We start from the raw sequence: 23,484 nt of genomic DNA on the forward strand, positions 1-23,484 counted from the left end.
GCTACAACTGACAATCCTGTACCAAAAAAAAAGGATTTTCTTTTATATTCATTGCATATGGAATAAAAATCTGTATATTCGATTATTTAGCTCAGTATCTTAAATATTGTAATATAAATCATTCATTTGGTGTTAAAAGTTTATATTTTAATAATATTGAAAAAAATTATAAAAACAAAGAACTATTTTTAAAAGCCTTTTTGAAGGAAGAGCAAGATCCGGGTCTAGGGATCCCAGGTGCCCATCGGTGGCGGGCAATCTTCTGGCGGTTTATCTGCTGGTCGCTGGTGACTGGCGAGAGGTTTTTGGCTGCCCGGAGATGACTCCCCCACACACACACACACCGGACACGATGGAAGTGATGTTGTTGTGCCAGCCGTGGTTGTTCGCCAGTGTTTCATTCCTGCCCGGAGCACGGGAGTGCTCCCAAGTCTGGTATGACTTCATTACTGTTTTGTATATTGATTTTAGTATTGTTGGTTTTTGTTTTTATCGATTTTAAACTGTTCACCGCCCAGAGCCCCTGGGATGGGCGGTATATAAATTGAAATATAAAATAAAAATAATAAACAATGACACTTCCGGAAAGGATGTCATCATGCAACTAACGGGGGGGAGGGGGGAAGACACACAGAAGGCACAAAGTAAGTGCCAGTTTCTCCCCACTTCTGCAGGAAGAGTACGGGGGCCTGGCGACCTTAGCTGGGTTCAATAGCACCTTAAAGACCACCTACATTTCCCAGGTATGAGCTTCTGAGAGCTTTGATTCTTGTAAGTTCATACCTTGGAAATCTAATTGTTCTTTAAGGAGCTATCGGACTCGGATTTTGCTCTTCAGCTGCAGACCAGCACGGCTACCCGCCTGAAAGGAACGTGATTCACCCTAATAATGACTGTTCCTTTCCATTACACGTCCTAGTTCCATAATTCAGGGTTCTCAAGCATAACCACAAGTGATCTTCTGATAGGCCCACTAAGGAATTAGTTCGCATCATTGACTTGTACAGGATACTGTAAGGCTAGAGCTTCCTTGTGCACAGTATTGCTGCCTTTGGAATAAAGTCCACTTGAGGCATGCTAGTTTAGGAAAGCAATGAAAGCCCTTTATTGTCAAGGAATTACATATTAGCAGGGATTTTTTTCAGCCGGAACGTGGTGGAACGGAGTTCCGGCACCTCTTAAAAATGGTCACATGGCCGGTGGCCCCGCCCCCGATCTCCATACAGAAGGGAGTTTAGATTGCCCAGCGGCGCAGAGGGCAATCTAAACTCCCCTCTGTCTGGAGATCAGGGGGTGGGGCCACCGGCCATGTGACCATTTTCGCCGAGGGCAATTTAAACTTAAAAAAAACTCCCCCCTTGTCCCAGCTGACCCAAAGTGACGTCATTGTGTGGTCCTGAGTTCCATCACTGAGTCGCACCACCTCTTTTCTCAGAAAAAAGCCCTGCATATTAGTATAGGAAAGGCAGAGATAACATTCTAGCCAGCTATCCAAGCTAGGATGGAGAGAGATTGTGAGAACACACCCCGCCCTCCTAGCAGTTAAACAAAAAAGCAGGAGTTAGCAGGAAGGAAGAGTAGAATTCTGGGTCAACGAGCAACAGGATGGACTGGAAGGAGGAGAAAGGAAATGGACCTTGCTCCACCGTATGCTCGGTATCCCATTTCTAAATGCATTCATCAAAAGCCACAGCATTGACTTTCCATGCTGAAATTTGTACCGCACTCTTATTTTAGTCCCTCACTCTAATTTTTTAAACAACACCTGTATACCAGATGTGCCCACAGGACATCAGGTGGGAGTTTCCCCCTTTCAACTCCTTCACTTGAGTTGCAGCTTTTTGTGGGTGCAGTGTGGCATTTGAACCCCCAGGTGTCGCTGTGTTCTGCAAGAAAAAAAACCCGCACATTTTTGTGTTCTAGAGCCCGTTTCTTTGCACGCTATGAATGGATCCTCACTTTGCATTCATTTTCTGTAAGAGGTTTGGAAGAAGAAGAAAAAAATCAAACAAACAACAGCGTCAAGGAGACATAAGGAGTTATTTTTTGCTGCAATAGACTACCGCAGCTACTTTTTACTGGAGCGAGTGTAAATAACGCTGCGGAATAACGCTGAGCTGATTAGAGAGGCAAAAGTTTTATTTGAGGAAGTTACATACTTGAGGGAAAGAGGGGAGAGAGAGATCCTAGCTATCTGACTACGTCTTGCAGAGAGAGAGAAGAAGTGTGGCAGGAGAGAGAAGAAGCAGGATATTGCCCTGTTTAGCCCAATAGGAGACAAGACAAGAAAATGACCCCCAGGAAACAAGAGAGGTGCTACTCTCACTGTCCTAACTAAGTGATCCTTGCTGCCCCCTGCATTGTAGGCTCTTCTTCCTTCTTGCTGCTGCAGTACACCAGACATTGCTATTTCCAACACTTTTCTGGAAGAAAAAAAGGGTGGAGCACAAAAGACACCGCCAGATGTTCCACAAAACGTACATTATATGCAGTCTGTGGTTCTGTCCTCTGAGCAGCACTTTTTAAAAAACGATTTCACATGTTCAGGGTTGAGTCTTGAAATCAATCTCACCCTTTGGAACTCGCTGCTACTAGGTATTGAGACAGCCACGGGCTTACGGTTCTTTTAAGCAGGCTTAGGTGCTGCAATCAAGCAGATGAGAGCCAACAAATTAATGCTCAATCCAGGTAAGATGGACATGGGGATGCTGGGCAGTCAAACAAATCCAGACTAAGACATGGGGTATTCTCTCTAAATAAACTGGATGTGCAGCTGGGGGCCTGTCCTAGACCCTGCTAGGTGTTCTGGGAAGTGCTTGTGGCCCTGGGTGACTTTTCCCAACAATGTCCAGTGTGCCGAGCTACATACTGGTTTCAATGGGCTTAAACTGGAATAACTCTGTTTAGGATTGCATTGATAAAGTGCTTTACCTGGGGCTGCCTGTGAAAAAGCAATTGAGGATGGCAATTAATGTAAAATGCAACAGCGGACCCTTCAATAAACATTTGCTCACATGGACCGCATAATACAGGTTTTGAAAGATCAACTCTGGCTCTCAGCACAATTTAAAGAACTGATTTTAACCTTTACAGCCCTGCATTGCCTGAGACCAGGATAACAGAAAGAACCCTCCTCCAATAGATTCATATGCGTGCTCTTCAAGCTGAAGAACAGGCTCATTAGCATACCTCAGGTTTTCTCTGCACTGACTACTTACAATGGAAGCCTCTCTCCAGGGAGGCTCATTTAGCCGTGACTGGTTTTGGCAGACTAGCTGAAATCTTCCTTTTTAGGCAGGCCTTGGGCTTAGCAATCACGCATTTTGCTATTTTTAAGACTTGAAGCTGATATTTTAGCTCTGCCGTAGCTGTAGGATACGGTTGTGGGCTTGGCCAGCACCATCACTGTGGAAAGCAGAAGAACATGATGTACCAGGCAGTCTGGGGGAGCGGTTACAGCAACAGGCTAGGATCTGGGAGACCCCACTCTACCAGAGAAGCCTGGGGGGAAACCTTGGGCCAGCCACACCTCATCCTAGCCTACATCACAGATCTGTAGTGAGGATAAAATATTGTAAACCACTGAGTCTCCTTTGGAGAGAAAAGTGGAGTATAAAGGAAGAAAATAAATATGATATTTACTTACAACATTTATAAACCTGCCTTTATCTCAGAAAACAAAGACCCACGGCAGGTAACACCTTGACCTGGATAGTGCAGGCACGCCCAATCTCCAGATCTCAGACACTTTGGCCTTGGTTAGTAATTGGATGGGAGACCTCCAACAAAGACTAGGGTTACAGAGGCAGGCAATAGCAAACCACCTCTGTTATTCTCATGCCATGAAACCCTACTGGTGTTGCCATAAGTCAGCTATGACTTGAGAGCAGGATTTCATTTCAAGGCAGGTAACAATAATAAAGTCAAAACAGAATTTAATTAAAAAAAACACCATTAAAATAGCCAGCAAGAACAACACTTTTAGGAGTCCAAGCAGCTGCCTTCCAAAGACAGTGTTAGAAACACTTATGAGAAAAAGCCCTTCTAAAACTATCATCTCGGATCCCCTCTTAAACTGCAGAAGAGGTAGATAAAGCTTCTAACGTTCCATAAAATAAGAACTCAGAAGACATGAAGCTGCCCAATTCTGAGTCTCTCTCTACATGAGACACCAGGGCGCATGTCTGTTAAGTGTCAAGAGACACAATATTAGCCGGGAAGCATAGTTTTGAAAGATAGAGTCAGCCAAGATTCCTCCGGAGGGGGCGGATTCTCTCACAGCCCTCCGCCGCTTGTGGCATACTGGACTATCTCCCCTTCTAGAGCTTTTTCCTTGCCACCCTTGCTTCTTAAAAGTTTGAATTAACCGAGCCTCGGCTGGGCAAAGGCTCCAGAAGAGGAGATGCCAGAGGTGGCGGAGGGCTGTGAGAGAATCCGTCCCCTCTGGAGCGATCTCTGCCGGCTCTGTCATTTAAAACTACGCTTCCTGGCTAACACTGCAGCTTCCGACATGTGAAGAATGTGTCAAAAGTATTGCGTTAGAGAGACTCTGAGTCAGACCGTTGGTCAGTTAAGGACAGTAATATCTATGCTGACTAGCAGCCACTGTCCAGGCTTGTTCAGGCAGGGGTCTTTCACATGACTTACTAGCTGATCCTTTTTTAAAGCTAGAGGTATCAGGAATCAAACCTGGGACCTTCTGTATGTCAAGCAGCTGTTGTACCACTGAAATACAGCCTTTACCTACAAAAAAGATACCTATGGGCAATTTCTTGTACCTGTGACTCTCATCTCTTACCACCTCATTCCAAAGCAGTGTTGTACAGGGCTGGAAGAAGATTAATAAATGGAAACTTAAACCTCCGCCAAATGGAAGTGCTGTGGATTGGGTACAAAAGTGACAAGAGAATAGGTGTGTACAGCCAGTTCTTGATGGGGCTGCATTCCCTCATAAACACCAAATTCACACTCTGTGGGTGAGGCATATTGTGGCGCCTGGATTGTATCTGGAAGCTGAAATGGCACATTGCCTAATCTGTTTAAAATACCAAACAGAAAAGAGCTCCCCCTCCAGGAGCTAGGCCACCTGCACCCCGTTCCGACAGATACAGGTTGACTTTTCAGACCTGCCCTCTCAGCATGGATACAAACACTTACTGGACATAGTGTACCAACTAACAGGATGGGTGGAAGCATTCCCAACTTGGGCAGCTACAGCAAAAACAGCAATTAAAATGCTTTTGAAAGAGAGAATTCCTCCTTTTCTGTTGCCAACTATCATTGAATTTGATCAGGGCCCACATTTCAAAAATCATGCAAGACCTTTGCTCCACCTTTCAAATCACTCGAGAGCTCCACACACCTTAGGGTTACCAACCTCCAGGAGGTGGCTGGATACCTCCTGAAACAACTACTGATTTCCAGGTCACAGAGATCAGTTCCCCGGGAGAAAAGGACTGCTTTGAAGGCTGGATTCTGTGGTACTGTACCTCCCTGAGCTCCCCACTGAGGTCCCCCTCCAAACCTCAGGCTCCACCCCTAAAATTTCAAGGAATTTCCCTGCCTGGAGCTGGCAACCCTACACACCATGGAGGTCACAAGCTTTGGGACAGGGTGAAAGAATGAACAAAACCCTTAAGCAAATGTTTACAAAAATTTGTGTGGAGACAAAACTAAAATGACCACAAGCTAATCTTGCAATTTGTGCAACATGGCTGCTCCTAGGCTTTTCCAAGGTTGCAGAAATTCCTAGAGATTTGGGGTGTGTGTGTGTGTGTGAGGGGGGTCTTGGGAGGGCAGGGTTTGGGGAGGGTCTTCAGCAGGATATAATACCATAGAGTCTACCCTCCATACCAGCCATTTTCTCCAGGTGAACTGATCTCTAACACCTGGTGATCAGTTGTAATTCCAGGAGATTTCCAGGCTGTACCTGGAAGCTGGCAACCCTACTGTTTTTTCTCTATCCCATGTACAGAAGTGACTGAAATGGCTTTTCACTGGCTTAGATAGATAAACCAATTAAGGTCTTGTTTGAATAAGGCAGACCCATCACACATGCCTGGATGATATCCATCTATCTAGTCAGGGGTCATTTCGTAGAAAAAGAGCTGGAGGAACCCATTAGCATAACTCATTAGCATATGCCACACCCCTTGACATCACCAGAAGTGTGTCATTAGCATGCCTGATTTGCATATGCCACACCCCCTGACATCACCTATCCTGGCTGTTTTGGACCTAATCCTGGCCATTCAGGGCCGAAATTGGGTTCAAAATGGCAAAAGGGGGCTCTAAATGACTGAAAGTGGCCTTTTTGGGCCCTTTGGGGCCTGGTTTGGAGCTTAAATGGCCCAGATTGGGTCAGTGCTGGGCAGGGTAGGGTTCCCCCCCCCCAATCCAATCCAATCCAATCCAATCCAATCCAGGCTGTTTCGGTCCCAATCCAGGCCGAAACGGGCCCAAAATGGCTGAAAGTCAGGTGGGTGGGGACACCTGACATGTGACTTCTTTGGAGAACTGAGTTCCTGCGCGTTCCCCTCGAAATGAGCCCTGTATCTAGTATATTTTTATTCCACTTTTCCTCAAAGCTCAGCCGCATAGTTCCCCTTCGCCATTTTATGCTTACAACTCCTCTGTGATGTGAGACTGAGAGAGAACAATTGGTCTAAGATTGCCCCGCAAGTTTTCATGGCAAAATTGGGATTTCCGGCCCCCGCCTTCAATTACAATCACTTTCCAGATGGTTGAAAATATAGCAGCCTAACTAATCAGGTTTTGACAAAGCAAGCCTGCAATACCACCTGCATTGTTTATTTCCAGGTTGTATTCCATGAGCTGGTTTTGGCTTTTAAAACTGTTAACATCAAAGGTCTAAAGTACCTGAAGGACAGCCTCCCTCCGCCCACACGTACTCACCTGTACTCATGAGACCATTAGAGACCAATCTGACAGAGAAAGTAGTTGGAAAGACTCTGCTAGATTGTTAGCTTGTTAGCAGCAAGTGAGTTATATTTGGGTTGACTTTATTTTCTCCTCTTCCTGAGGATTTGGCCTGAGGTATTTTTAGCAGGAGAGGAAGTTGGGAAGACTTGCTAATAGCAGCTGAACATTTAGGCTGATTTTGTTTTCTCCTCTGTCTGTAGGTACACCACCTTGGGTAATAATAATAACAATAACAGTTCATTCATATACCACTCTTCTGGAAAGAATTAGCATCCACTCAGCGCAATGAACAAAGTCAGCTTTATTATCCCCACAATGGAGCTGGGGCTGAGAGGAATGGCTTACCCAAGGTGAGTTCATGCCAGTAGTAAAGAAGAGTCCAGTAGCACCTTTAAGACTAACCAACTTTGTTGTAGCATAAGCTTTCAAGAATCACAGCTCTCTTCGTCAGATGCAGTGGTGAGATTCAAACTAGCAAAGTCAAAAAGAGTCCAGTAGCACCTTTAAGACTAACCAATTTTATTGTAGCATAAGCTTTCGAGAATCACAGTTCTCTTCATCAGATGCATGGAGGGCAAAAAGAGAAACTGGTCAAATACAGAGGAGGAGAGAGGAGGGGAGGAGGGATGTAAACAACTCCTTTGATATGGAGATGCAAACAGCTCCTTTTGATGTGGGGATCAGTTTGTTTGTGTAAAGGTTCAAAGGAGTTTGCTGTGTTAGTCTGTAGTAGCAAAATCAAAAAGAGTCCAGCACCACTACCAAGACCATACAATTCCACTGTAGCACAAGCCTTCGATAACCATAGCCCTCCCTGCCAGATGCATCTGACAAAGAGAACTGTGGTCCTTGAAAGCCCATGTCAGGTGCCACTGGACTCTCCCTGACCCTGCCTATGTAAAGGAAATCAGTTACCTGTGATAATGAGATAACCATTCATAGTCCCTATTCAGTCCCAGCTTGACAGAGTCAAATTTACATATGAATTCCAATTCAGCAGCTTCCTGTTGGATTTTGTTTTTGAAAGGTTTCTGTTGAACTACAGTGACCTTTAAGTCTTTGATGGAATGTCCTGGTAGATTGAAGTGTTCTCCCACTGGTTTCTGGACGTTGCCATTTCTAATGTCAGATTTGTGTCCATTTATTCTTTTATGTAGAGGTTGGCTGGTTTGTCCAATGTACAGAGCAGAAGGACATTGTTGGCACATGAGGGCATATATCAGATTGGAGGATGAGCCGCTGTAAGAGCCAGAGACAGTGTAGTTGATGCCATTGGGTCCTGCAATTGTATTCCCTGGGTAGATATAGGGGCAGAGCTGACATCTGGGTCTGTTGCAGGGCCTGGTACCTGTGCTGGTGACTCTGCTGGCCGATTCATGATTGTAAGTGAGAAGTTGTTTAAGGTTGGGGGGCTGTCTGTAGGCTTGCCTATAGGCTTGTGATTCTCGAAAGCTTATGCTACAATAGAATTGGTTAGTCTTAAAGGTGCTACTGGACTCTTTTTGATTTTGCTACTACAGACTAATACGGCTAACTCCTCTGGAAACTAGCAAAATGCTGCATTACAGCCCAACTATTTAACCACTACAGGATGCTATACCAGGTATGGCCAAAGGTCAGCTCACCTGCTCAGGATGTATTTGTTTGTCCTGTTTATTTAAATTTTATTGTTTTATCTGACCTTTTTGAAATGTCAGCTGTTTGGGGTCCTATGAGGAAAAAATGGCAGAGAAAAACCATAATAAATAAATTGACAGGTTACAGGAAATTTTATTTATTTATTTATAGTCCGCCTTTCTCACTGAGACTCAAGGCGGATTACATAGTATAATCAGTAGCAAGGACATTTCCATACAGTGTCAAGGACATTTCCATAAACAATACCATAGGGTAAATAACTACAAGTTTACAAAGACATAGCATTAGCAGGGATCCAATACAAAGTTCAAGAAATGCTGAAACAGAACATAATCAGTTCTAGGACTCACATTAGGCAACATGAAGCACAGGTAGTATATAGGAGTACATATTTAAAGCAACAGATAAAATGTGTTGTCGCATGTCTGTTTACTTTTGGTAGCTGCATTTAAAACTCTGGAGCTCTTTTCTCCAGGAGCTTTGTTCACGGCACCCTCTTACACAGAGTTACACCGTTCTAAGTTCCTCTCCCTAGGTCGAATAGGGACTATAGCTTACTATGGCTGTGGCTCTTCAGTCCTGGTATTTGCTTTTTTTCTGTACCTTCTACAAAAATGTCTGCATAGCTAGCATCCATTTGCTGCATTTGAAAAAAGCGGGGGCCTGAAAGGTTATACTGGAATAAATTCTGTTCAAGACACCAGTTCATTTGCCCTCCTCCAAAGGAGACTGCTTGGATCTGCAAAAGAGGTTGCAGTCTCAAATGAAATCACAGCCCAGTAGCAACTTAAAGACCAACTAGATTTCCAGGGCATGAGCGTTCAAGAGTCAATGCTGCCTTCTGCACATACATTTAGAAGTGGAACTATGTGTAAGTTTTTATCCAACCAGAACGTGGGAAGGGTATTTCTGCAAACTACGGACGACTGAATGATTCAAGAGGCCTTTTAAAATCAGATAGGGAGGCTGTACTGTAAGGAAGTGGTTTCAAAAAGATGCATCAGAAATAGGGTTGCCAGCTCCAAGTTGGGAAATTCCTGGAGATCTGGGGGGGGGGGGTGAAACCTGGAGAAAGTGGGGTTTGGAGAGGGAAAGGACCTTGGCATGGCATAATTCCATAGAGTCCACCCCCCAAAGGAGCCATTTTCTCCAGGTGAACTGATCTCTGTGGTCTGGAGACCAGTTGTAATTCCGGGAGATCTCCAGCCACCACCTGGAGGCTGGCAACCCTAATAAGAAAAGGGACAGGGACTATAAACTGTGCTACTGTCTGTTGCTGTATGATCCTACTGGGCAGTTTCTGGGTTAGTTAATATGTCAGTGTTAGAATTGGTTTTGCTCTGTTCCAGCATTTCTTCAACTCTGTATTGGATTTCTGCTGGTTTTAAATATTTACAAATTTGCATTTTGTACCCTATTACATCATTTATTGAAATGTTTTTGAAATAGATTGTATTGACTGACACTGTGTAATCTCTCAGTGAGAAAGGTGGATTATAAATAATAAATAAAGGGTGCAACACATAATATTGTAATTAGTTTCACAGATCAGGGGTGTGAAAAGCATAAAGTCAGCATCTGTAGGGAAGAATCCAATGTCCTTATTAAAGCCCTGGATGTTCATAAGAGGAACATTGGATTCTTCTCTTATGACAGATGCTGATTTCTGCTTTTCATACCCAAGATCTATCAAGCCAATTGCAGTATTATCTCACACCCTTATTTTAAATACCCCGCCCACCTTCTGACTGGATAAAAACCCCTACATACCTCCATTTCTAACAGTGCAATCTTAAGTATTTACTCCAGTCTAAGCCCATTGATTTCAAATTGTAAATGTATCTGAAAAAGGGAGCTCTGACTCTCGAAAGCTCATACCCTGGGAAACCTGTTGATCTTTAAGGAGCTACTGCGCCCCAACCTTGCTCTACAGACAAACATGGCTATCCCTCTGAAACGATCCGGATGAAACCCACAGGCAAGCCTTCCCGTTCTCGACTGAAGCTGCGGGGCGACCATTCGCCCAAGCTTTCGCACACGTTGGATAAGGCACTTCCACAATCGTCTGCAAAGGGATTTTTCTTTTTTGCACACGGAAAGATCCCGTTGCGAAAGTGCTTTGAACGCGCAGCATCCAACCGGCGGGAAAGCAAGAGAAGAGGGAGCCCTAGAGAGGAAGGAAGAGACTCAACCGTCACTCCTTCTCCGGAGTCTCACGGAAACCCGAAGTGCGCGCTGCGCTCTTTCCTTCCCTTGCCTCTATGCAGGACGAGCGCCAGCCCCGCACAGAGCGCATGCGCCTCCCGGTCGGCGTTTCAGGCCAGCGGGAGGCGGGGCGGGGCCTCGCCGTCCGCGGGCGTCGATTGGCCGTCGGGGCAAGAGGCGGGGCGGAGGGGGCGTGCCGCGGCGCGAGGAGGGCCGGGGAGGCGTGGCCACGGGGCCCCCCTGTCAGTCGGCGCCGGGCAGCGGCAGGGGGTGGAGGCTGCGGCAAGAGCGGCGGTGGCGGCGGCCGAGCTGGAGCAGCCGCCTCCCTCTCCCTCCTCCTTGCGCGCTCCCCTCCTCCCGGCCCCGGCGGCGGCGGCCGCGACCGCCACGCTGAGCCCGGAGCCGCAGGACCCGCCGCCGCGCAGGTGAGGCGCCCGGCCTGGCCATAGCCCGCAGGAGGCCGCCCCAGCCAGCCGCAGTCGCCCGTTTTCTCTCCCGGCCGCGGGCTTAGAGCGTGCAGGGAGGCAGCGGAGGTCGCCAGTGGGGCCGCGCAGGGCCTGGTGGCTCCCCTGAGGGGGCTTCTGGAGGGGCGTGGAATGGGAGTCTGGGGGTTAAGGAGAGAGATGGGGGGTCTGGGAGGGGGCGTGCGGGCCCCTCAGCAGAGAAAACGTGGAGGGGGCCCTAGGGCGCAAGAGCGAGGGGTCCAGAATGTTGGGGTTGCCAACCCCCAGGCAGTTCCTGGAGGCCTCTCAGAATTATAACTGATTTCCAAGCTGCAAAAATCAATTCTCCTGCAAGAAATGGCTATGGAGGGGACCGCAGCATCCAACCCCTTTTCTCCCCAAATCTTGCCCCTCTCCCCCAGCTCTACCTTCGAAATATCCAAGAATTTTCCATCCTAGACTGGGGGGGGGGTCCTTTGGTCGAGACGGTAAAGGGGAGTGGAGTGTCGTGGGGCTTTCTGGAATGGGGTTCAGCAGAAGAGGGATTAGAAGGAGGCGCTTTCCCCCTGAAAAGGGAGATGGGTGTTGGGTGGGTGAGAGGTTCTGGTATGGGGAAATCTTAAGAAAATCACCCAAGTGGTAAAGACCTCAGTAACACCAGGCTATCAATATAAATGATATAATGAATATATGTGCTGTTTATCACTTAATGAGAAGAATAATTAATTTCATAAAATATTACAGAATGCATGATCATTTAAAGTAGTATGAGCCTAGTATAGAAGAATAAAAGGTTACAATTTACTCCTTAACTTATGGGGAAATCCTTAATAGAAGAGGGTGTGGGCGGCTCTGGTAGGTCAGTTCCCCATAATTCTGTCGAATGGAAGTTCCCACTCCCATCAAAGGAAGTATTGTAGTAGGTATATATAGAGGATCTATCCAGCAAGAGGACTATAGGGAGGTGGGTACAAAGTGAAGGAGATTCTGGCAGCTGGGGAGGGGGTCTCTGGCACAGAGAATAAATGGAGGTGGGCACAGAATGATGGGGGTTCTGGGAGAGGGGGGTGGGTTGTTAAGTTCTGGGGCCGCTGGGATCTTGGACGTGAGGGATCTTGGAAAAGAGAAAGGGGGCATGAAGGGAGGACTCCTTGGCAGGTTAAAAGGATGCTTGGGATTTTTAAGGTGAGAAAGATGCTTTAGGCGGTTCCTGCATTGGACAGGGGGTTGGACTAAATGGTCTGTAAGACCCCTTCCAACTGTGCAATAAGGTTGGAAGTGGAGTCTGGGTTATCTGAGATGGCGAGGAGTAACCGAGAGGTGCATCGTCGCCAGTGTGGGAGAAGGTATCAGTGGAGCTTTGGGTGAGAGTCTGGGAATTTTTCAAGATGTAGGGCACGAATAGAAAGCAGTGGGGAAGGGTGATATTAAGGGGCCTTCTAGGAAGAGCTGGGAAATGGGTCCAGGGACTGGTGTGGTACTATATGAAAGGTATTGGGGTGAGGTTTTTTTCTGAGAGAATAGGGAATGGCTAAAGGGGAGGTAGCTGGGGCATGAAATAGCAGTGTGGGGGGCTTGTGGTTGCTTTTCGTATCTTGCCAGTACATGAATGATTTGACTACTCCCACCATAAGAGCTAGACGATGGAGATGCCTTCATCAAACAGGTGAGGCGTTCTCCTGACCATAACAAGAACTGTGGGTTGCTTCAACACTAACATGGAAGTGGGCCAGTATCTTGTGTTGGTGTGAATGGAAGGAGGAGGGCGGTTTTGAATTTGATCTCAAACAGGTTTTTTGAAGAGGAAAGGCAGAGCAACTAACAAGACATGAGTATAGCTAGGAGAACCTAAAAAGTCAAGAGTGCACCTTTTAGTAGGATCAATCCAATGACCTGCAGCCTGCAAGCTTTCTTGTCTACTTTGGAGAGCTGGCCTACTTATGTCGGTCCTCCTGTAGCATTTTAATGGCACATTGATTTTCAACCTTGGAACAGTTACTTGGTTACTCTTCTGAGGATGGTTTTGGTCCCGCTGTTTACCGTGATTATTGTAGTCAACATATGTTTTGGTCAAGATTGCTGAGGGTGTGGTGATGGGCAGAGAAGTACAGAAAAATTTCAAGCAAGTAGAGCAGATAATTTTTCTTGCTTCACTACTTCTCTCTCTGAGATAAGCTTGACTGTCCACTTAGGTGATGCTGCACTTCTTCCCGCATCTCACCAACGCAGAGCTCCCTGCAGGGAAGCTTCTAGATGTGAAAATAATACCTTGGCTGGAACTGGGTATGCATTAAAGGGCCATGTCGAAGCTAGAGATAGGTGAAAATCTTACATTGGTCCAAACTGTGTGGTGTGAAATTTGTATTCCTGTGAGCTGAGGGGGGTGTCTGTGGTGACAGTCTCAAAGTTATAATTCTTGCATTGGTTGTGCTAGTCGTTGGAATGATCTCGGCTGTGCTTTGCTTAAGCTGGGGGATGGAACCCATAACTAGCTTTGAAAGTTGGTTACAGACAGCAGACACATGATAGTTCTAAAGGCCTTGGGAGGTGGAAGAAGAAATTCAAATCTAAGACTTGTTAATCTTCCATCCCTAACTGTCATAGATTATCCAGTACTCTTGTTTTCCTGTCTGGACATGTAGGTTGGCTACAGAAGAGTACCCTTGAGTATGTGCAGAGTGCCTGATCTTCACTTGCTTGTAGCACAATCATTTCTGCTTCTAATCTCTGTAGGTACTAAAAGGGTGAATCAGAAGTCGATGTGAGTTGCTAAGGCTTGATAATGCCATTCCAAAGTCTGGAATGCTTGGTTAGCCTTGTTTGTTCCAGAAGTGATTGTAAAACAGCTGAGATTTTACCTCTTGCATGGGGAAGCTGGAAGATGCTCATAGTTCCCTAGAGGTGCCTGCTGCCCTGAGGATGACCCCTCGCAGTCTGCAGTAGGGTGTATGCTGTTGCCAGTCAAACATGAAGGATTTCACTTTGCTGTGCTTCTCTCTTTTTTTTCCTTCTCCTCTTTTTTTCCTGGCTTAGTTTCTATCTCTGGGCTTAATGGAAGCAGAAGAACAAAACGACTTGAGGGAGATGCTTGAATCAGAGGAACCTTACCTGCTAGCTCAAGCCACCCACTAGACTAGCAGAATCCTCCCCTGAGATGTAGTGATGGAAAAACAAGCAAAGGAGATTTGCTGACTTGGAGAAAGAGAAGCAAATTTCCTCACTTTCGTTGTGTTGTATAAAGATGCAAAGGCTGTGGATTGTGCTGCACTTGGAGAAATGTTAATACCTGGTTAAACGGGTTTGACCTATATATTTAATGGAAACAAAATGTGTCCAGGGGTCAGAATTAGAACCTGAACCAGGGCTTATTTGGAATCCCAGGATTTTGAGAAAGCTGTCCTCCCAGAAAACTTGACTTGCTTTAATTTCATTTTGTGAGTTGGGGTGGGTGTTGGTGGCACCACTAAATTCAGCAAGAGCAGTCCTATTTCTGATAAACTTAATGCACATCACAATTCATGTCTGTCCTTTGAGGTAGATGCATATTGAGGCAATCCTTGATTCCATTGGCCTCTTTGACAACTGGCGTATGACTGACTACTCTCCATTGTACTTCGTCTGTTTTGGAAAGTAATCCTCAAAGATCCAGCAGTAATTTGCTGGTGTTTACTTTCTGCCTTTTAAAATGTCTTATGTTTGTGGAGGATAGGACCTTTAATGACTACTAACGCCATGATGACTGATGAAAACTTGCCCATTTAGAGGCAGTAAACGCTGAATACTAGTGCTAGGAGACAAGATCAGGGGAAAGCTTTGGCCTCTATCCTATCATTGATCCTTCAGAGTAATTTGTGTGGCCACTGAGTGGGACAGGATGTTGGAACAGATAGACCACTAGTCTGATCCGCCAGTCTTTTACATTCATATGTTCTTCAGTATACTGGTGAGTTGAACGTATAAAGGACATAGAGGTTCGGTTCCCTGCTAGCTGTATAGAATTTGGAGGAAGGGTCATAGCTGAATGATACATCGCCTACATAAGATGCTGAGTTTAAATCCCTGGCATTTTTTATTAAAAGCACCTCAGTGGTGAGGTCAGAGCTAGGATTGGCCCATCAGTCAGCTGGCTGGTCAAATATTCCTAGAAACCAAGAATGCTGCTTACGTCGAATAGATGGCCGTTTGTGTCATTTCATTTTGATGTGATTTGTTCACAGAAGCTAAGGGGATGGCTGCTTGCTCCCAACCTGACAGTGGAAAGGCAGCTGAAAAGTGAAGTTTCTTCTAGTGGCCACCTGCCGCAGCTGTAGGTGCTTCTAAACAGGAAGAATTGGTCTCCTACTAACTTAATATGACTTGGTTTAAAAAGTGCCTTTTAAATAACGGTTGGTAGTTTGCTTCATTTTTCTGTAGTTGTTATTATTTTTACAAATTATTCCATGTTCTAACAATATAAATTGTAACAGTTTTCTTTTATCCCAGAATACCAGGGGCAGCTTATAGTGACAGACTTTTGGGGAAAATGTAGTTAAATTACTGGGTAGGGGTTGAAATTAGCTAATTTGACCTCCCTTAGCAAGAACATAAAATCGGTTGATTCAGTTAACTTCATTCGATGTACTTGACCCGTCTCTTTTTGACTCGTGTGTGGCTGATACTGACCTCTTCCTGAGATCTTGCAAACCAAGTTGCCAGCCACAGATTGTGGTGAGCAGGGCATACTGGAGGTGTGAGTTGAGATTATGCGACACTTTATTTATTTTCACTTGTGTTCTGCCTAGGTGGGTCTGCAAAACATCTGACAAGTTGTTTGAGCTGTTATATATTTTTAAACAATCGTAAAACTAAAATAAACCATTAAGGAATCACAAGGTATAAAATGGCAAGTGTTGTTCCCTGTTTCAGTCCAGGTCAAAGTCCTTTTAGAAGAAGGAAGGCTTCAACTAAGTAAAGATGGCACGTGTCTTACTACCTCAGGGAGTGGTCTACAACTTCTAGTGGCCAAAAAAAAAAGTCCTCCCAGAGGTCCCAGCCACCCCAGAGTTCATCCAAGACTGATTTCTCGCATGAAGGCACCATGCATAAATCTTGAGGATATGGATGGAGGATGTCTTCTGCGCACAGGCCATTTAGGGACCAGAACTTAAGCTGATCTCGGGAACAAACTGGGAGCTAGTAAAGCTAAAGTAGCATTGGCTTTATATGGTGGCTGTGATTTGGCCTAGTAAGGATCTTTGCAGCCACATGAATATAGTAATAACAACATAGTATTGTATAGTAATAATAATAACTAATATTGTAGCTTGCGGGGAGAGTGGACTATAATTTTTTTTTTAAATGTTGTGTTTTTTTACACCAACCAAAGCTTCTGAACAGCCTTCAAGGGCAGCACCATATAGAGTGTGTTACAATAATCTAATCTGGGCATTGCCTTGGCCTGTGTGGTTGTGAGCTTGGTTGGCCTTCTGGACATTTCCTAATGGTTTTGGGCAGTTCTTTGTTTGAAAACCAAAGGTACCAGTAGTCATAACTTCGCTCCAGTTTCCACCAATTCCTCCCTCCCTCTGCAGATCCCCTCTAAGCTGTTCAGAGGGCTCGGTAGACTGCAGTAGAAGAGGGGTCACTGCTGCCCTCTTCTAAGAAACGGATACTTCATTTTTCTAGATAATGTGGTTGAATGGGCATGGAGCACTGGTCGCTGGGAGTGTGGGGGGTGGGGTAGTTGAATTTCCTGCATTGTGCAGTGGGTTGGACTAGATGATCCTAGAGATCCCTTCCAACCCTATGGTTCTATGAATACAGGCCATTACCTGGTAATCCTTATGACAACAACCCTATAGAGTAGATAATGAAAGTAGATCGGTATTTCTATCTCCAGGATATAAACAGTAGTCATAGACTGAGAAACTGTGGCTTGCCTAAGGCTATCTGTGAGTTCGAAACAGTGGTGAGAGTAGATCTGGGGACATTCTGACTTTATTTCTTCTTGCCTTTCTAATGAACACTAAGCTCCTCTGTTGTTGATTTGCTGGCCATGAGAAAAGGCACTGGTACTCCATACCAGGGAGTACCAATCACACAAAAAAGATGGTTGTTGTGGCTTTTCCGGGCTGTATTGCCGTGGTCTTGAAAAAAGCATTGGTTCTAGGATATCTGCTGTCACCTTGAATAAAAATGGCTAGAGCAGCATGCCTTTTTTCTTGTTGTTGTTGAAAGATTACATTCTTAACATTTAGAATTCTGTGCCTGTGTTCTGAACTAAACTGTTAACTGCTACAACCTGTATAAATTACCAGGGTCTTCTATAATTCTGTCCATGCTAGTTGTAGTCCTCCGGGTGCCACCTCTTTAACTTCTGGAAATCATGCTTGGTCTGTTATGGCGCATATGCATGTACATAGTTTTTGAATTTCCTGGGGTTTCCCCTTGTATGTGCAAACTTAGTGTGTTGTTTTTGTCTCCCAGCCCTAAGGGCTAGAGCCTTTGTGTATTGTATGATTTAAATTTTGAAGGTGATCTGGGATTCTGATCTCTCAGTAGAGAGGCATTTGAGAGAGTGATCGTCTTTCTTCTCGGCATGATGCCAAAGCAAAGAGGAACTGCACGACTTCAATCCTCGGTTGCAGCAGCTGTGCAAACAGTACCGAAGTGAAGTATTTTACTGCTGAAGTTAATGTGGGAGTTAATTACTGCTTTTGGGTATGGCTGGCACGAAGGCATATGGCAGATCTGCAGTTTTTAGCAAGCCTGCGCCTGCAGCAAGTGTGTTGAATTTTGGTTGGAGGTTTTGAAAGAACGGATGCCTCTGGCATTGTGGGCATCTGCCGCTCAACCGTTGAGCATCTTCCCCAGCCTGCTGTGGAGGGCATCCAGCTTGGTTGGCCTTGCTTTTGAAGGCAGGTTGAGCATGCTTAGCATTCTGGCTCCTGGCTCCGGGCATCCAAATGTCTGTTTCTCTTGGAGCAAAGAGGATGAGAGTCTGCTAATCCTGCCTTGTCTTACATTGCTAAGTTCCAGAGAAAGTTGATTCGGGAATTCCTATTAGAACGGCCAGTAACTATGAATATGCATTCTTGAAAGAAGTGGTGGTGAATAGGGGGTTTGTTTTCATTTACTGGTCTTCTAAGAAACACAGGGCAGTGTACGTGGTCTCCCCCAACCACCCCCCGCCCCAGCACTCCCATTTTGTCCTTTCAACAACCCTGGGAGGTAAGTTTGGGCTGAGAGTGCACGACTGGCCCAAGATCCTCAGTGAGCTTTATGGCAAAGTGGAACTTAAACAAGAGTCCCAGTTGGGCACTGGCTTTCCACCAGTTTTCCCCCCTGCAAAGTATAGTTGTGGGGTGTTTTGGTTAGATTACTGGCTCATGTGGGGAGACTGGGAGACCCAAGAGGCTGGGCGAGCCACCCATCCGGCGTTTGTACTCCAGAACTTTCACCAGAATTCTTTAGGCTCCGATTGCACAATTTGGCAGACACGCCGATGTGAACAGCTTTCTCGGAAAGTAGAAATGCTTGGAAAACCACTGCACTGCCAGATAAAAACACCCATGTGTATTTTTCCCCAAGCGTCTGTAAAATACAAACAAGTATTCGGTAAAATGTTAGAACGGTGGTGGCCAGTCTTGGGGCCAGGAGGCAGGAGGCTGGTTTCCCTTGGCACATAAGACAAGGCTCAATTCAGCATTATATACTGCTACTCCTGCGTGCGTTGATGTGCTAATATACCCCCCCCCCCGAGCTTGCTGTGTTATTTTCCCCATCTAGGTTTTCCCCCTAAGAGCTAGCAAAGATGCAACCGGAGGAAAGTAAATAAGAGAGCAGGTTCCATGGTAGTAACTTGCAGATGTCCTAGATTGCAGTGACTTATCCCACCCGGACTTTATTGCTGAGGAATTTCTGCATGTTGGCTGTTGGACCTTAGCCTCTTGCAGAGGATCCTGGGAGTGTTCTCGAGTACATGTGTGACTTGTGCAATTCACTGACTAGGCCTGTTAGCTTGCCCTGTTGTGTGTGTTCTGTGCCGTCAAGGCACTTCTGACTTACAGCGGCTCTATGAATGAAAGACCTCCAAAGCATTGTACCGTGAACAGCCTTGCTCAGCTCTTGCGAACTGGTGGGCATGGCTTCTTTTATTGAGTCTGCAAACTGAGCATGTTCAAGAGCATACTTGGCATTCTCCAGAGGCTCACATTGCAGGGCAAGGAAAGTGGGGAAGATGGTTGGCCGTCTTGAGCACCGCCTGAAAATTTCAAATATTCCCCAGGGTCATGGTTGTATACTTCTGGGCTGAATATTTCTGGGCTGAGCCTCTTGCTGGCAGCCAGATATGCCTCAAACCTCTCTTGACGTTGCTTGTGCTTCCTGTGCATCTTTAACCATCTACACCTGTGGCCTTCAAGTCATATGTTGGGGGGTCTCCTGCCCTTCCAGAGCTACCATTCTTCTTTGCTGTCTTTTGGAAGATTTACTCCTAGTGCGCATGTGTGGAGTGCAAGGAAACCACGTCTCCTGCTTCTGCATACATACTAAGGGGCAGGGCAGCAGGATGGCGAGGCGAGCTCACTGGGTGATAGGAAGGCTCAAACCCATGGCTCAAACCCTTGCTTGTTCCTCCTGGTACTTGGCTTGTGTTTCCTGTCCTGTCCTCTTGGCCTCCTGCCTGCTGTCCTAATCTTGACACCAGTGAGGCCATTATCCAAGCTCTTCTGCTTCCTGTCACACATGAGCCCCAGCTCTGGTCCATCTCTACAGGAGAGCTCCATAAACGTTTGTTAGCGGATACAGTGCCCTACTTCCTGTCGCTGCTTAGTTTCTTCCACCATAAAAACTATTCCCTGCTTCTTTTCTCTCCCTCTGCTGCCCCTTCAGCACTGCCTCTGTCTTACTGCTTTCTGTTGGCTTGAAAGAGATACTGCTTAGAAAGTTCCTTTTTATTTTCTGAGCCCATCTGTGGTATTTCATTGCCCACAATAGGGCTATTTTTCGGTTGTGGCATGCCAAATGGAGAAGCGATTTCTCTCTTCCTTTCTTCCTACTCCCTGCATTATACAATGAAAATATTGGTTTAGATGTCAAATCTTCTTGAGCTCACCTGATTTAGCAAGAATAAGCTGTGGGCGGTAGATGTGTCACCACCATATTACGTGTGCTGAGGGAGGAAATGTAAATTAACCGTACCTCCCTTGGAGCTCAGTTGACATATGTCAACCATGGTAATATAGTTCTTGTGATTGGTTTTCCAAGCAGCCTGGGTCCCATTTAGATACTGTTGGTGATGGAATCTCCCCCCCCCCCATTTCTCCAGAGTTGAACTTCAAATACGGTTATTTTAGTTGTATGTCTCATATCTTGTGTTTCTCTTACCATGCATCTATCGAAAAGAGCTGTGGTTCTCGAAAGCTTATGCTACAGTAAAGTTGGTTAGTCTTAAAGATGCTACTGGACTCTTTACTATTTTGCAGCTACAGACTAACATGGCTAACTCCTCCGGATTTTATCATGCTTGTTCATGCAAGTGGGTCTGCAAGGCAGATTCGGAAATTTGAGGAATTTGTATTGGTCGGTTGAAATTACAGTGCAGACTGAAGTTCCACAGGTGTAACTTCTGCCATTACTGCACTGTACCTTTTGGACAAGAAAGGAGTTATGCTTCACTTGCTGGTTGGTATCCTGTCCCACTTGGAACCAAACACTGATTTACTTATTTATTTTACAGTGTGCACAGTCTGCTTTTCTCGAGGCAGCCGTTGGGTGCCATAGCTCTCCTCCTTCCATCCAAGGAATCCCTTGCCAAAGGGAAGTTCTGAGCAAAGGTTTGGAATCTATAAGAAAACCTCTGTGCTATTAAACTACAGTTCCCAGGGTTCCTAATCAAAACCACAGCAGCTTATCCCAAGAAAATGTAGAAAGATTTCTATACCATGCACTTTGTTTGCCTCTCTCCCTGTACTCATGAAGGCTGTGAAATGAACCCAGTTCCTCCTACAGAAGCTTCCTTGTTTGGTACTCCTGACTTCCAAGCAAGTGGACATTTGCAGCACTGGTGCAGACAGGCCGGTAGTGTTTTAAAGGTATCTCTAGCCTGTCCTTGTCCTTTAATTGACCTTGAGCCGTATCAGACTTTAGGTTGTCCTCCTTCAGAAGCAAAAGATGAAGCATTCTGCAACTGATTACTGGCCTGTAGTGAGATTTTGAGATGTGTGCACGAGATGTGTGCTTGCTTGCTTGTTTGTTTATGGCATTTATAGTCCGCCTTTCTCCCTAAGACTCAAGGCAGGTTACACAGTGTGAGATTAGTGCAGTCAGTATCAAGGACATTTCCATAAACAATGCCATGGGGTAAATAAATACAAGTTTACAAAGACAGAGCATTAGCAAGAATCCAATACAGGGTTGAAGAAATGCTGAAACAGAGCATAAGCAGTTCTAAAACTGACATTAGACAACATAGAACTAACTACCCAGTAGGATCATACTTGAAGCACAGGTAGCACATAGGAACACAGGCTTAAAGCAACAGATAGCACATAAGGCAACATAGCAGGGAAGTATATGAACCGTAACTCATTAGCGAAGCATCTGAGACCCCCCTCCCTATAATACAGCCCTCCTATCTGAGTAAAAAAGCCCTTTTCAATTATTCAGTTTTGTGGAAAGCCAGGAGCGTGGGGGCTCTCCTGACCTCAGGCAGGCTGTTCCACAGGGTGACATGGCTGATCTTTTCTTTAGCATCTTTCAACTGTTCTGTGAGTTTTGGAAGTGGAGCAAGATTCGAGCCCAGTAGCACCTTAAAAAGACCAACAAAATTTGAAGGGAGCTTTGACTCTTATACCCTGGGAATCTTACTGGTCTTTAAGGTGCTACTGGGCTCGAACCTTACTGCAAACCAACATGGCTACCCACCTAAAACTATCTCTTTGAGAAGAGGGTATCAAGGCGGGGTCTTCGTTTCTGAGCAGTGTGGTTCTTTCAGGTTCTTGGTAGTGGTAGAGCACAGCATTCGGGGCGATGGCTACTCTGTGCCAACCATCTCGAAGTGTGTGATGCTGCACCCCCCCCCCCTGTGTCCTTCCTGCTGAGGTACTTTCTCTGCCAGAGATGGCACTGGGAAAATGGCAGCTCCCTTTGAACACAAAAACAGGAGCTGCTTCTGGCAGGTGCACCTGTGCATTCCTCTGAGACCTTGGGAGCCCTGGCACAGCCCAATTAAATGCTCTGGTGTTGCAAGGCTTCTCTTGAGGAGGCTGAACAAATCACAGGTGGCGCACTGGAAAACACTGACTCTCATCTTTTATTTCTGCTAAGTCCAGCCATGGTGCCTTTTCTTGAAGGTGGCTGAAGTTGGCAGCCATGGGTCAAATCTGGCCGCTCGGTGACCGCCGGCAGTCTCATGACTCTCCCACATCCCACACAGCAATGAAAGAACCCGCTGGCCCCCAATGTCAGCAGTTGGATGGGAATGGGCCAGAAGCACTTGATTTGTGTGTGCTTTCTTCCAAGCTTGCATCATCCTCTCCCCGCCCCAAAGGATAGATTAGTCCTGGTGTCTTCAGCTTTAGCAGGGTGAATCTGCCAGGCGTGGGCAGTAAGGAAGCAGTTCTGCCATTTGCTTACTAGCTGTCCTGTGGTTTGGATTCCTTGGTCTTTACAGGCTTTGGGGGGGATAGGAGAAAGAGAGCTTGGAAGTTCTAAAGTGGGGGAATGTTGGAGTGTTGAGTGGGGTCGGAAGGCACATATTGTTCCTTTTTTTAAAGATCTCGAGCCACTCGTCCTAGCTGATCTCCTGTGTAGGATGATTACCTCCCAGCTATCCTCAGTATTCAGTGCTTTGTATCCAGTTGTCTTGCACGTTGCTTCCTTTTTTTGGTTAATTTCTCTCTGTTACAGAAATGTTCCCAAGACGTGATTCTTCACGTGCCTTTGGAAGCGATGCGTTCCTTTCCATCTTCTCACTCTCTTACACGTATAAGTTTGGGTTCAAACTCGGTGTCTGTAACTGTTGCCAGAGACCGTGCTGTAACCACAGAGGGCTGCGCTTGATATTCACTGCATGGGTCAAGACCACTGAAGCCTTCCCTGGCCCTGCCTCTGTTCCGGCTACTGGTAGCTGAGGAGACGTGCCGTATGTGCTGTATCCTAGCAACTCGGATGAAGTGCTCTCCTCTGCCATGGCATCATCTGGTCAGGAGTCTGGCTTTTAGCCAAGAGGAAGGATTCACCTGTGCGACATAGATAGACTGGCATGAGGTTCCCA

At 45.9% G+C, this 23,484-nt stretch overlaps 1 protein-coding gene across 1 annotated transcript in view; it reads left to right on the forward strand.

Annotated features, from left to right (window-relative positions):
• Positions 1-11,045: 11,045 nt before the first annotated feature.
• The window catches only part of LOC129338498 (vigilin-like), a 52,247-nt gene continuing 39,808 nt past the window's right edge, over positions 11,046-23,484 (forward strand). The window contains exon 1 of the mRNA XM_054992789.1: positions 11,046-11,210. The gene's annotated coding sequence lies outside the window, so the exon portion shown is untranslated. The remainder of the gene's footprint in view (positions 11,211-23,484) is intronic.

The sequence above is a fragment of the Eublepharis macularius genome, chromosome 12, assembly GCF_028583425.1.
Source record: "Eublepharis macularius isolate TG4126 chromosome 12, MPM_Emac_v1.0, whole genome shotgun sequence".
NCBI lineage: Eukaryota > Metazoa > Chordata > Lepidosauria > Squamata > Eublepharidae > Eublepharis > Eublepharis macularius.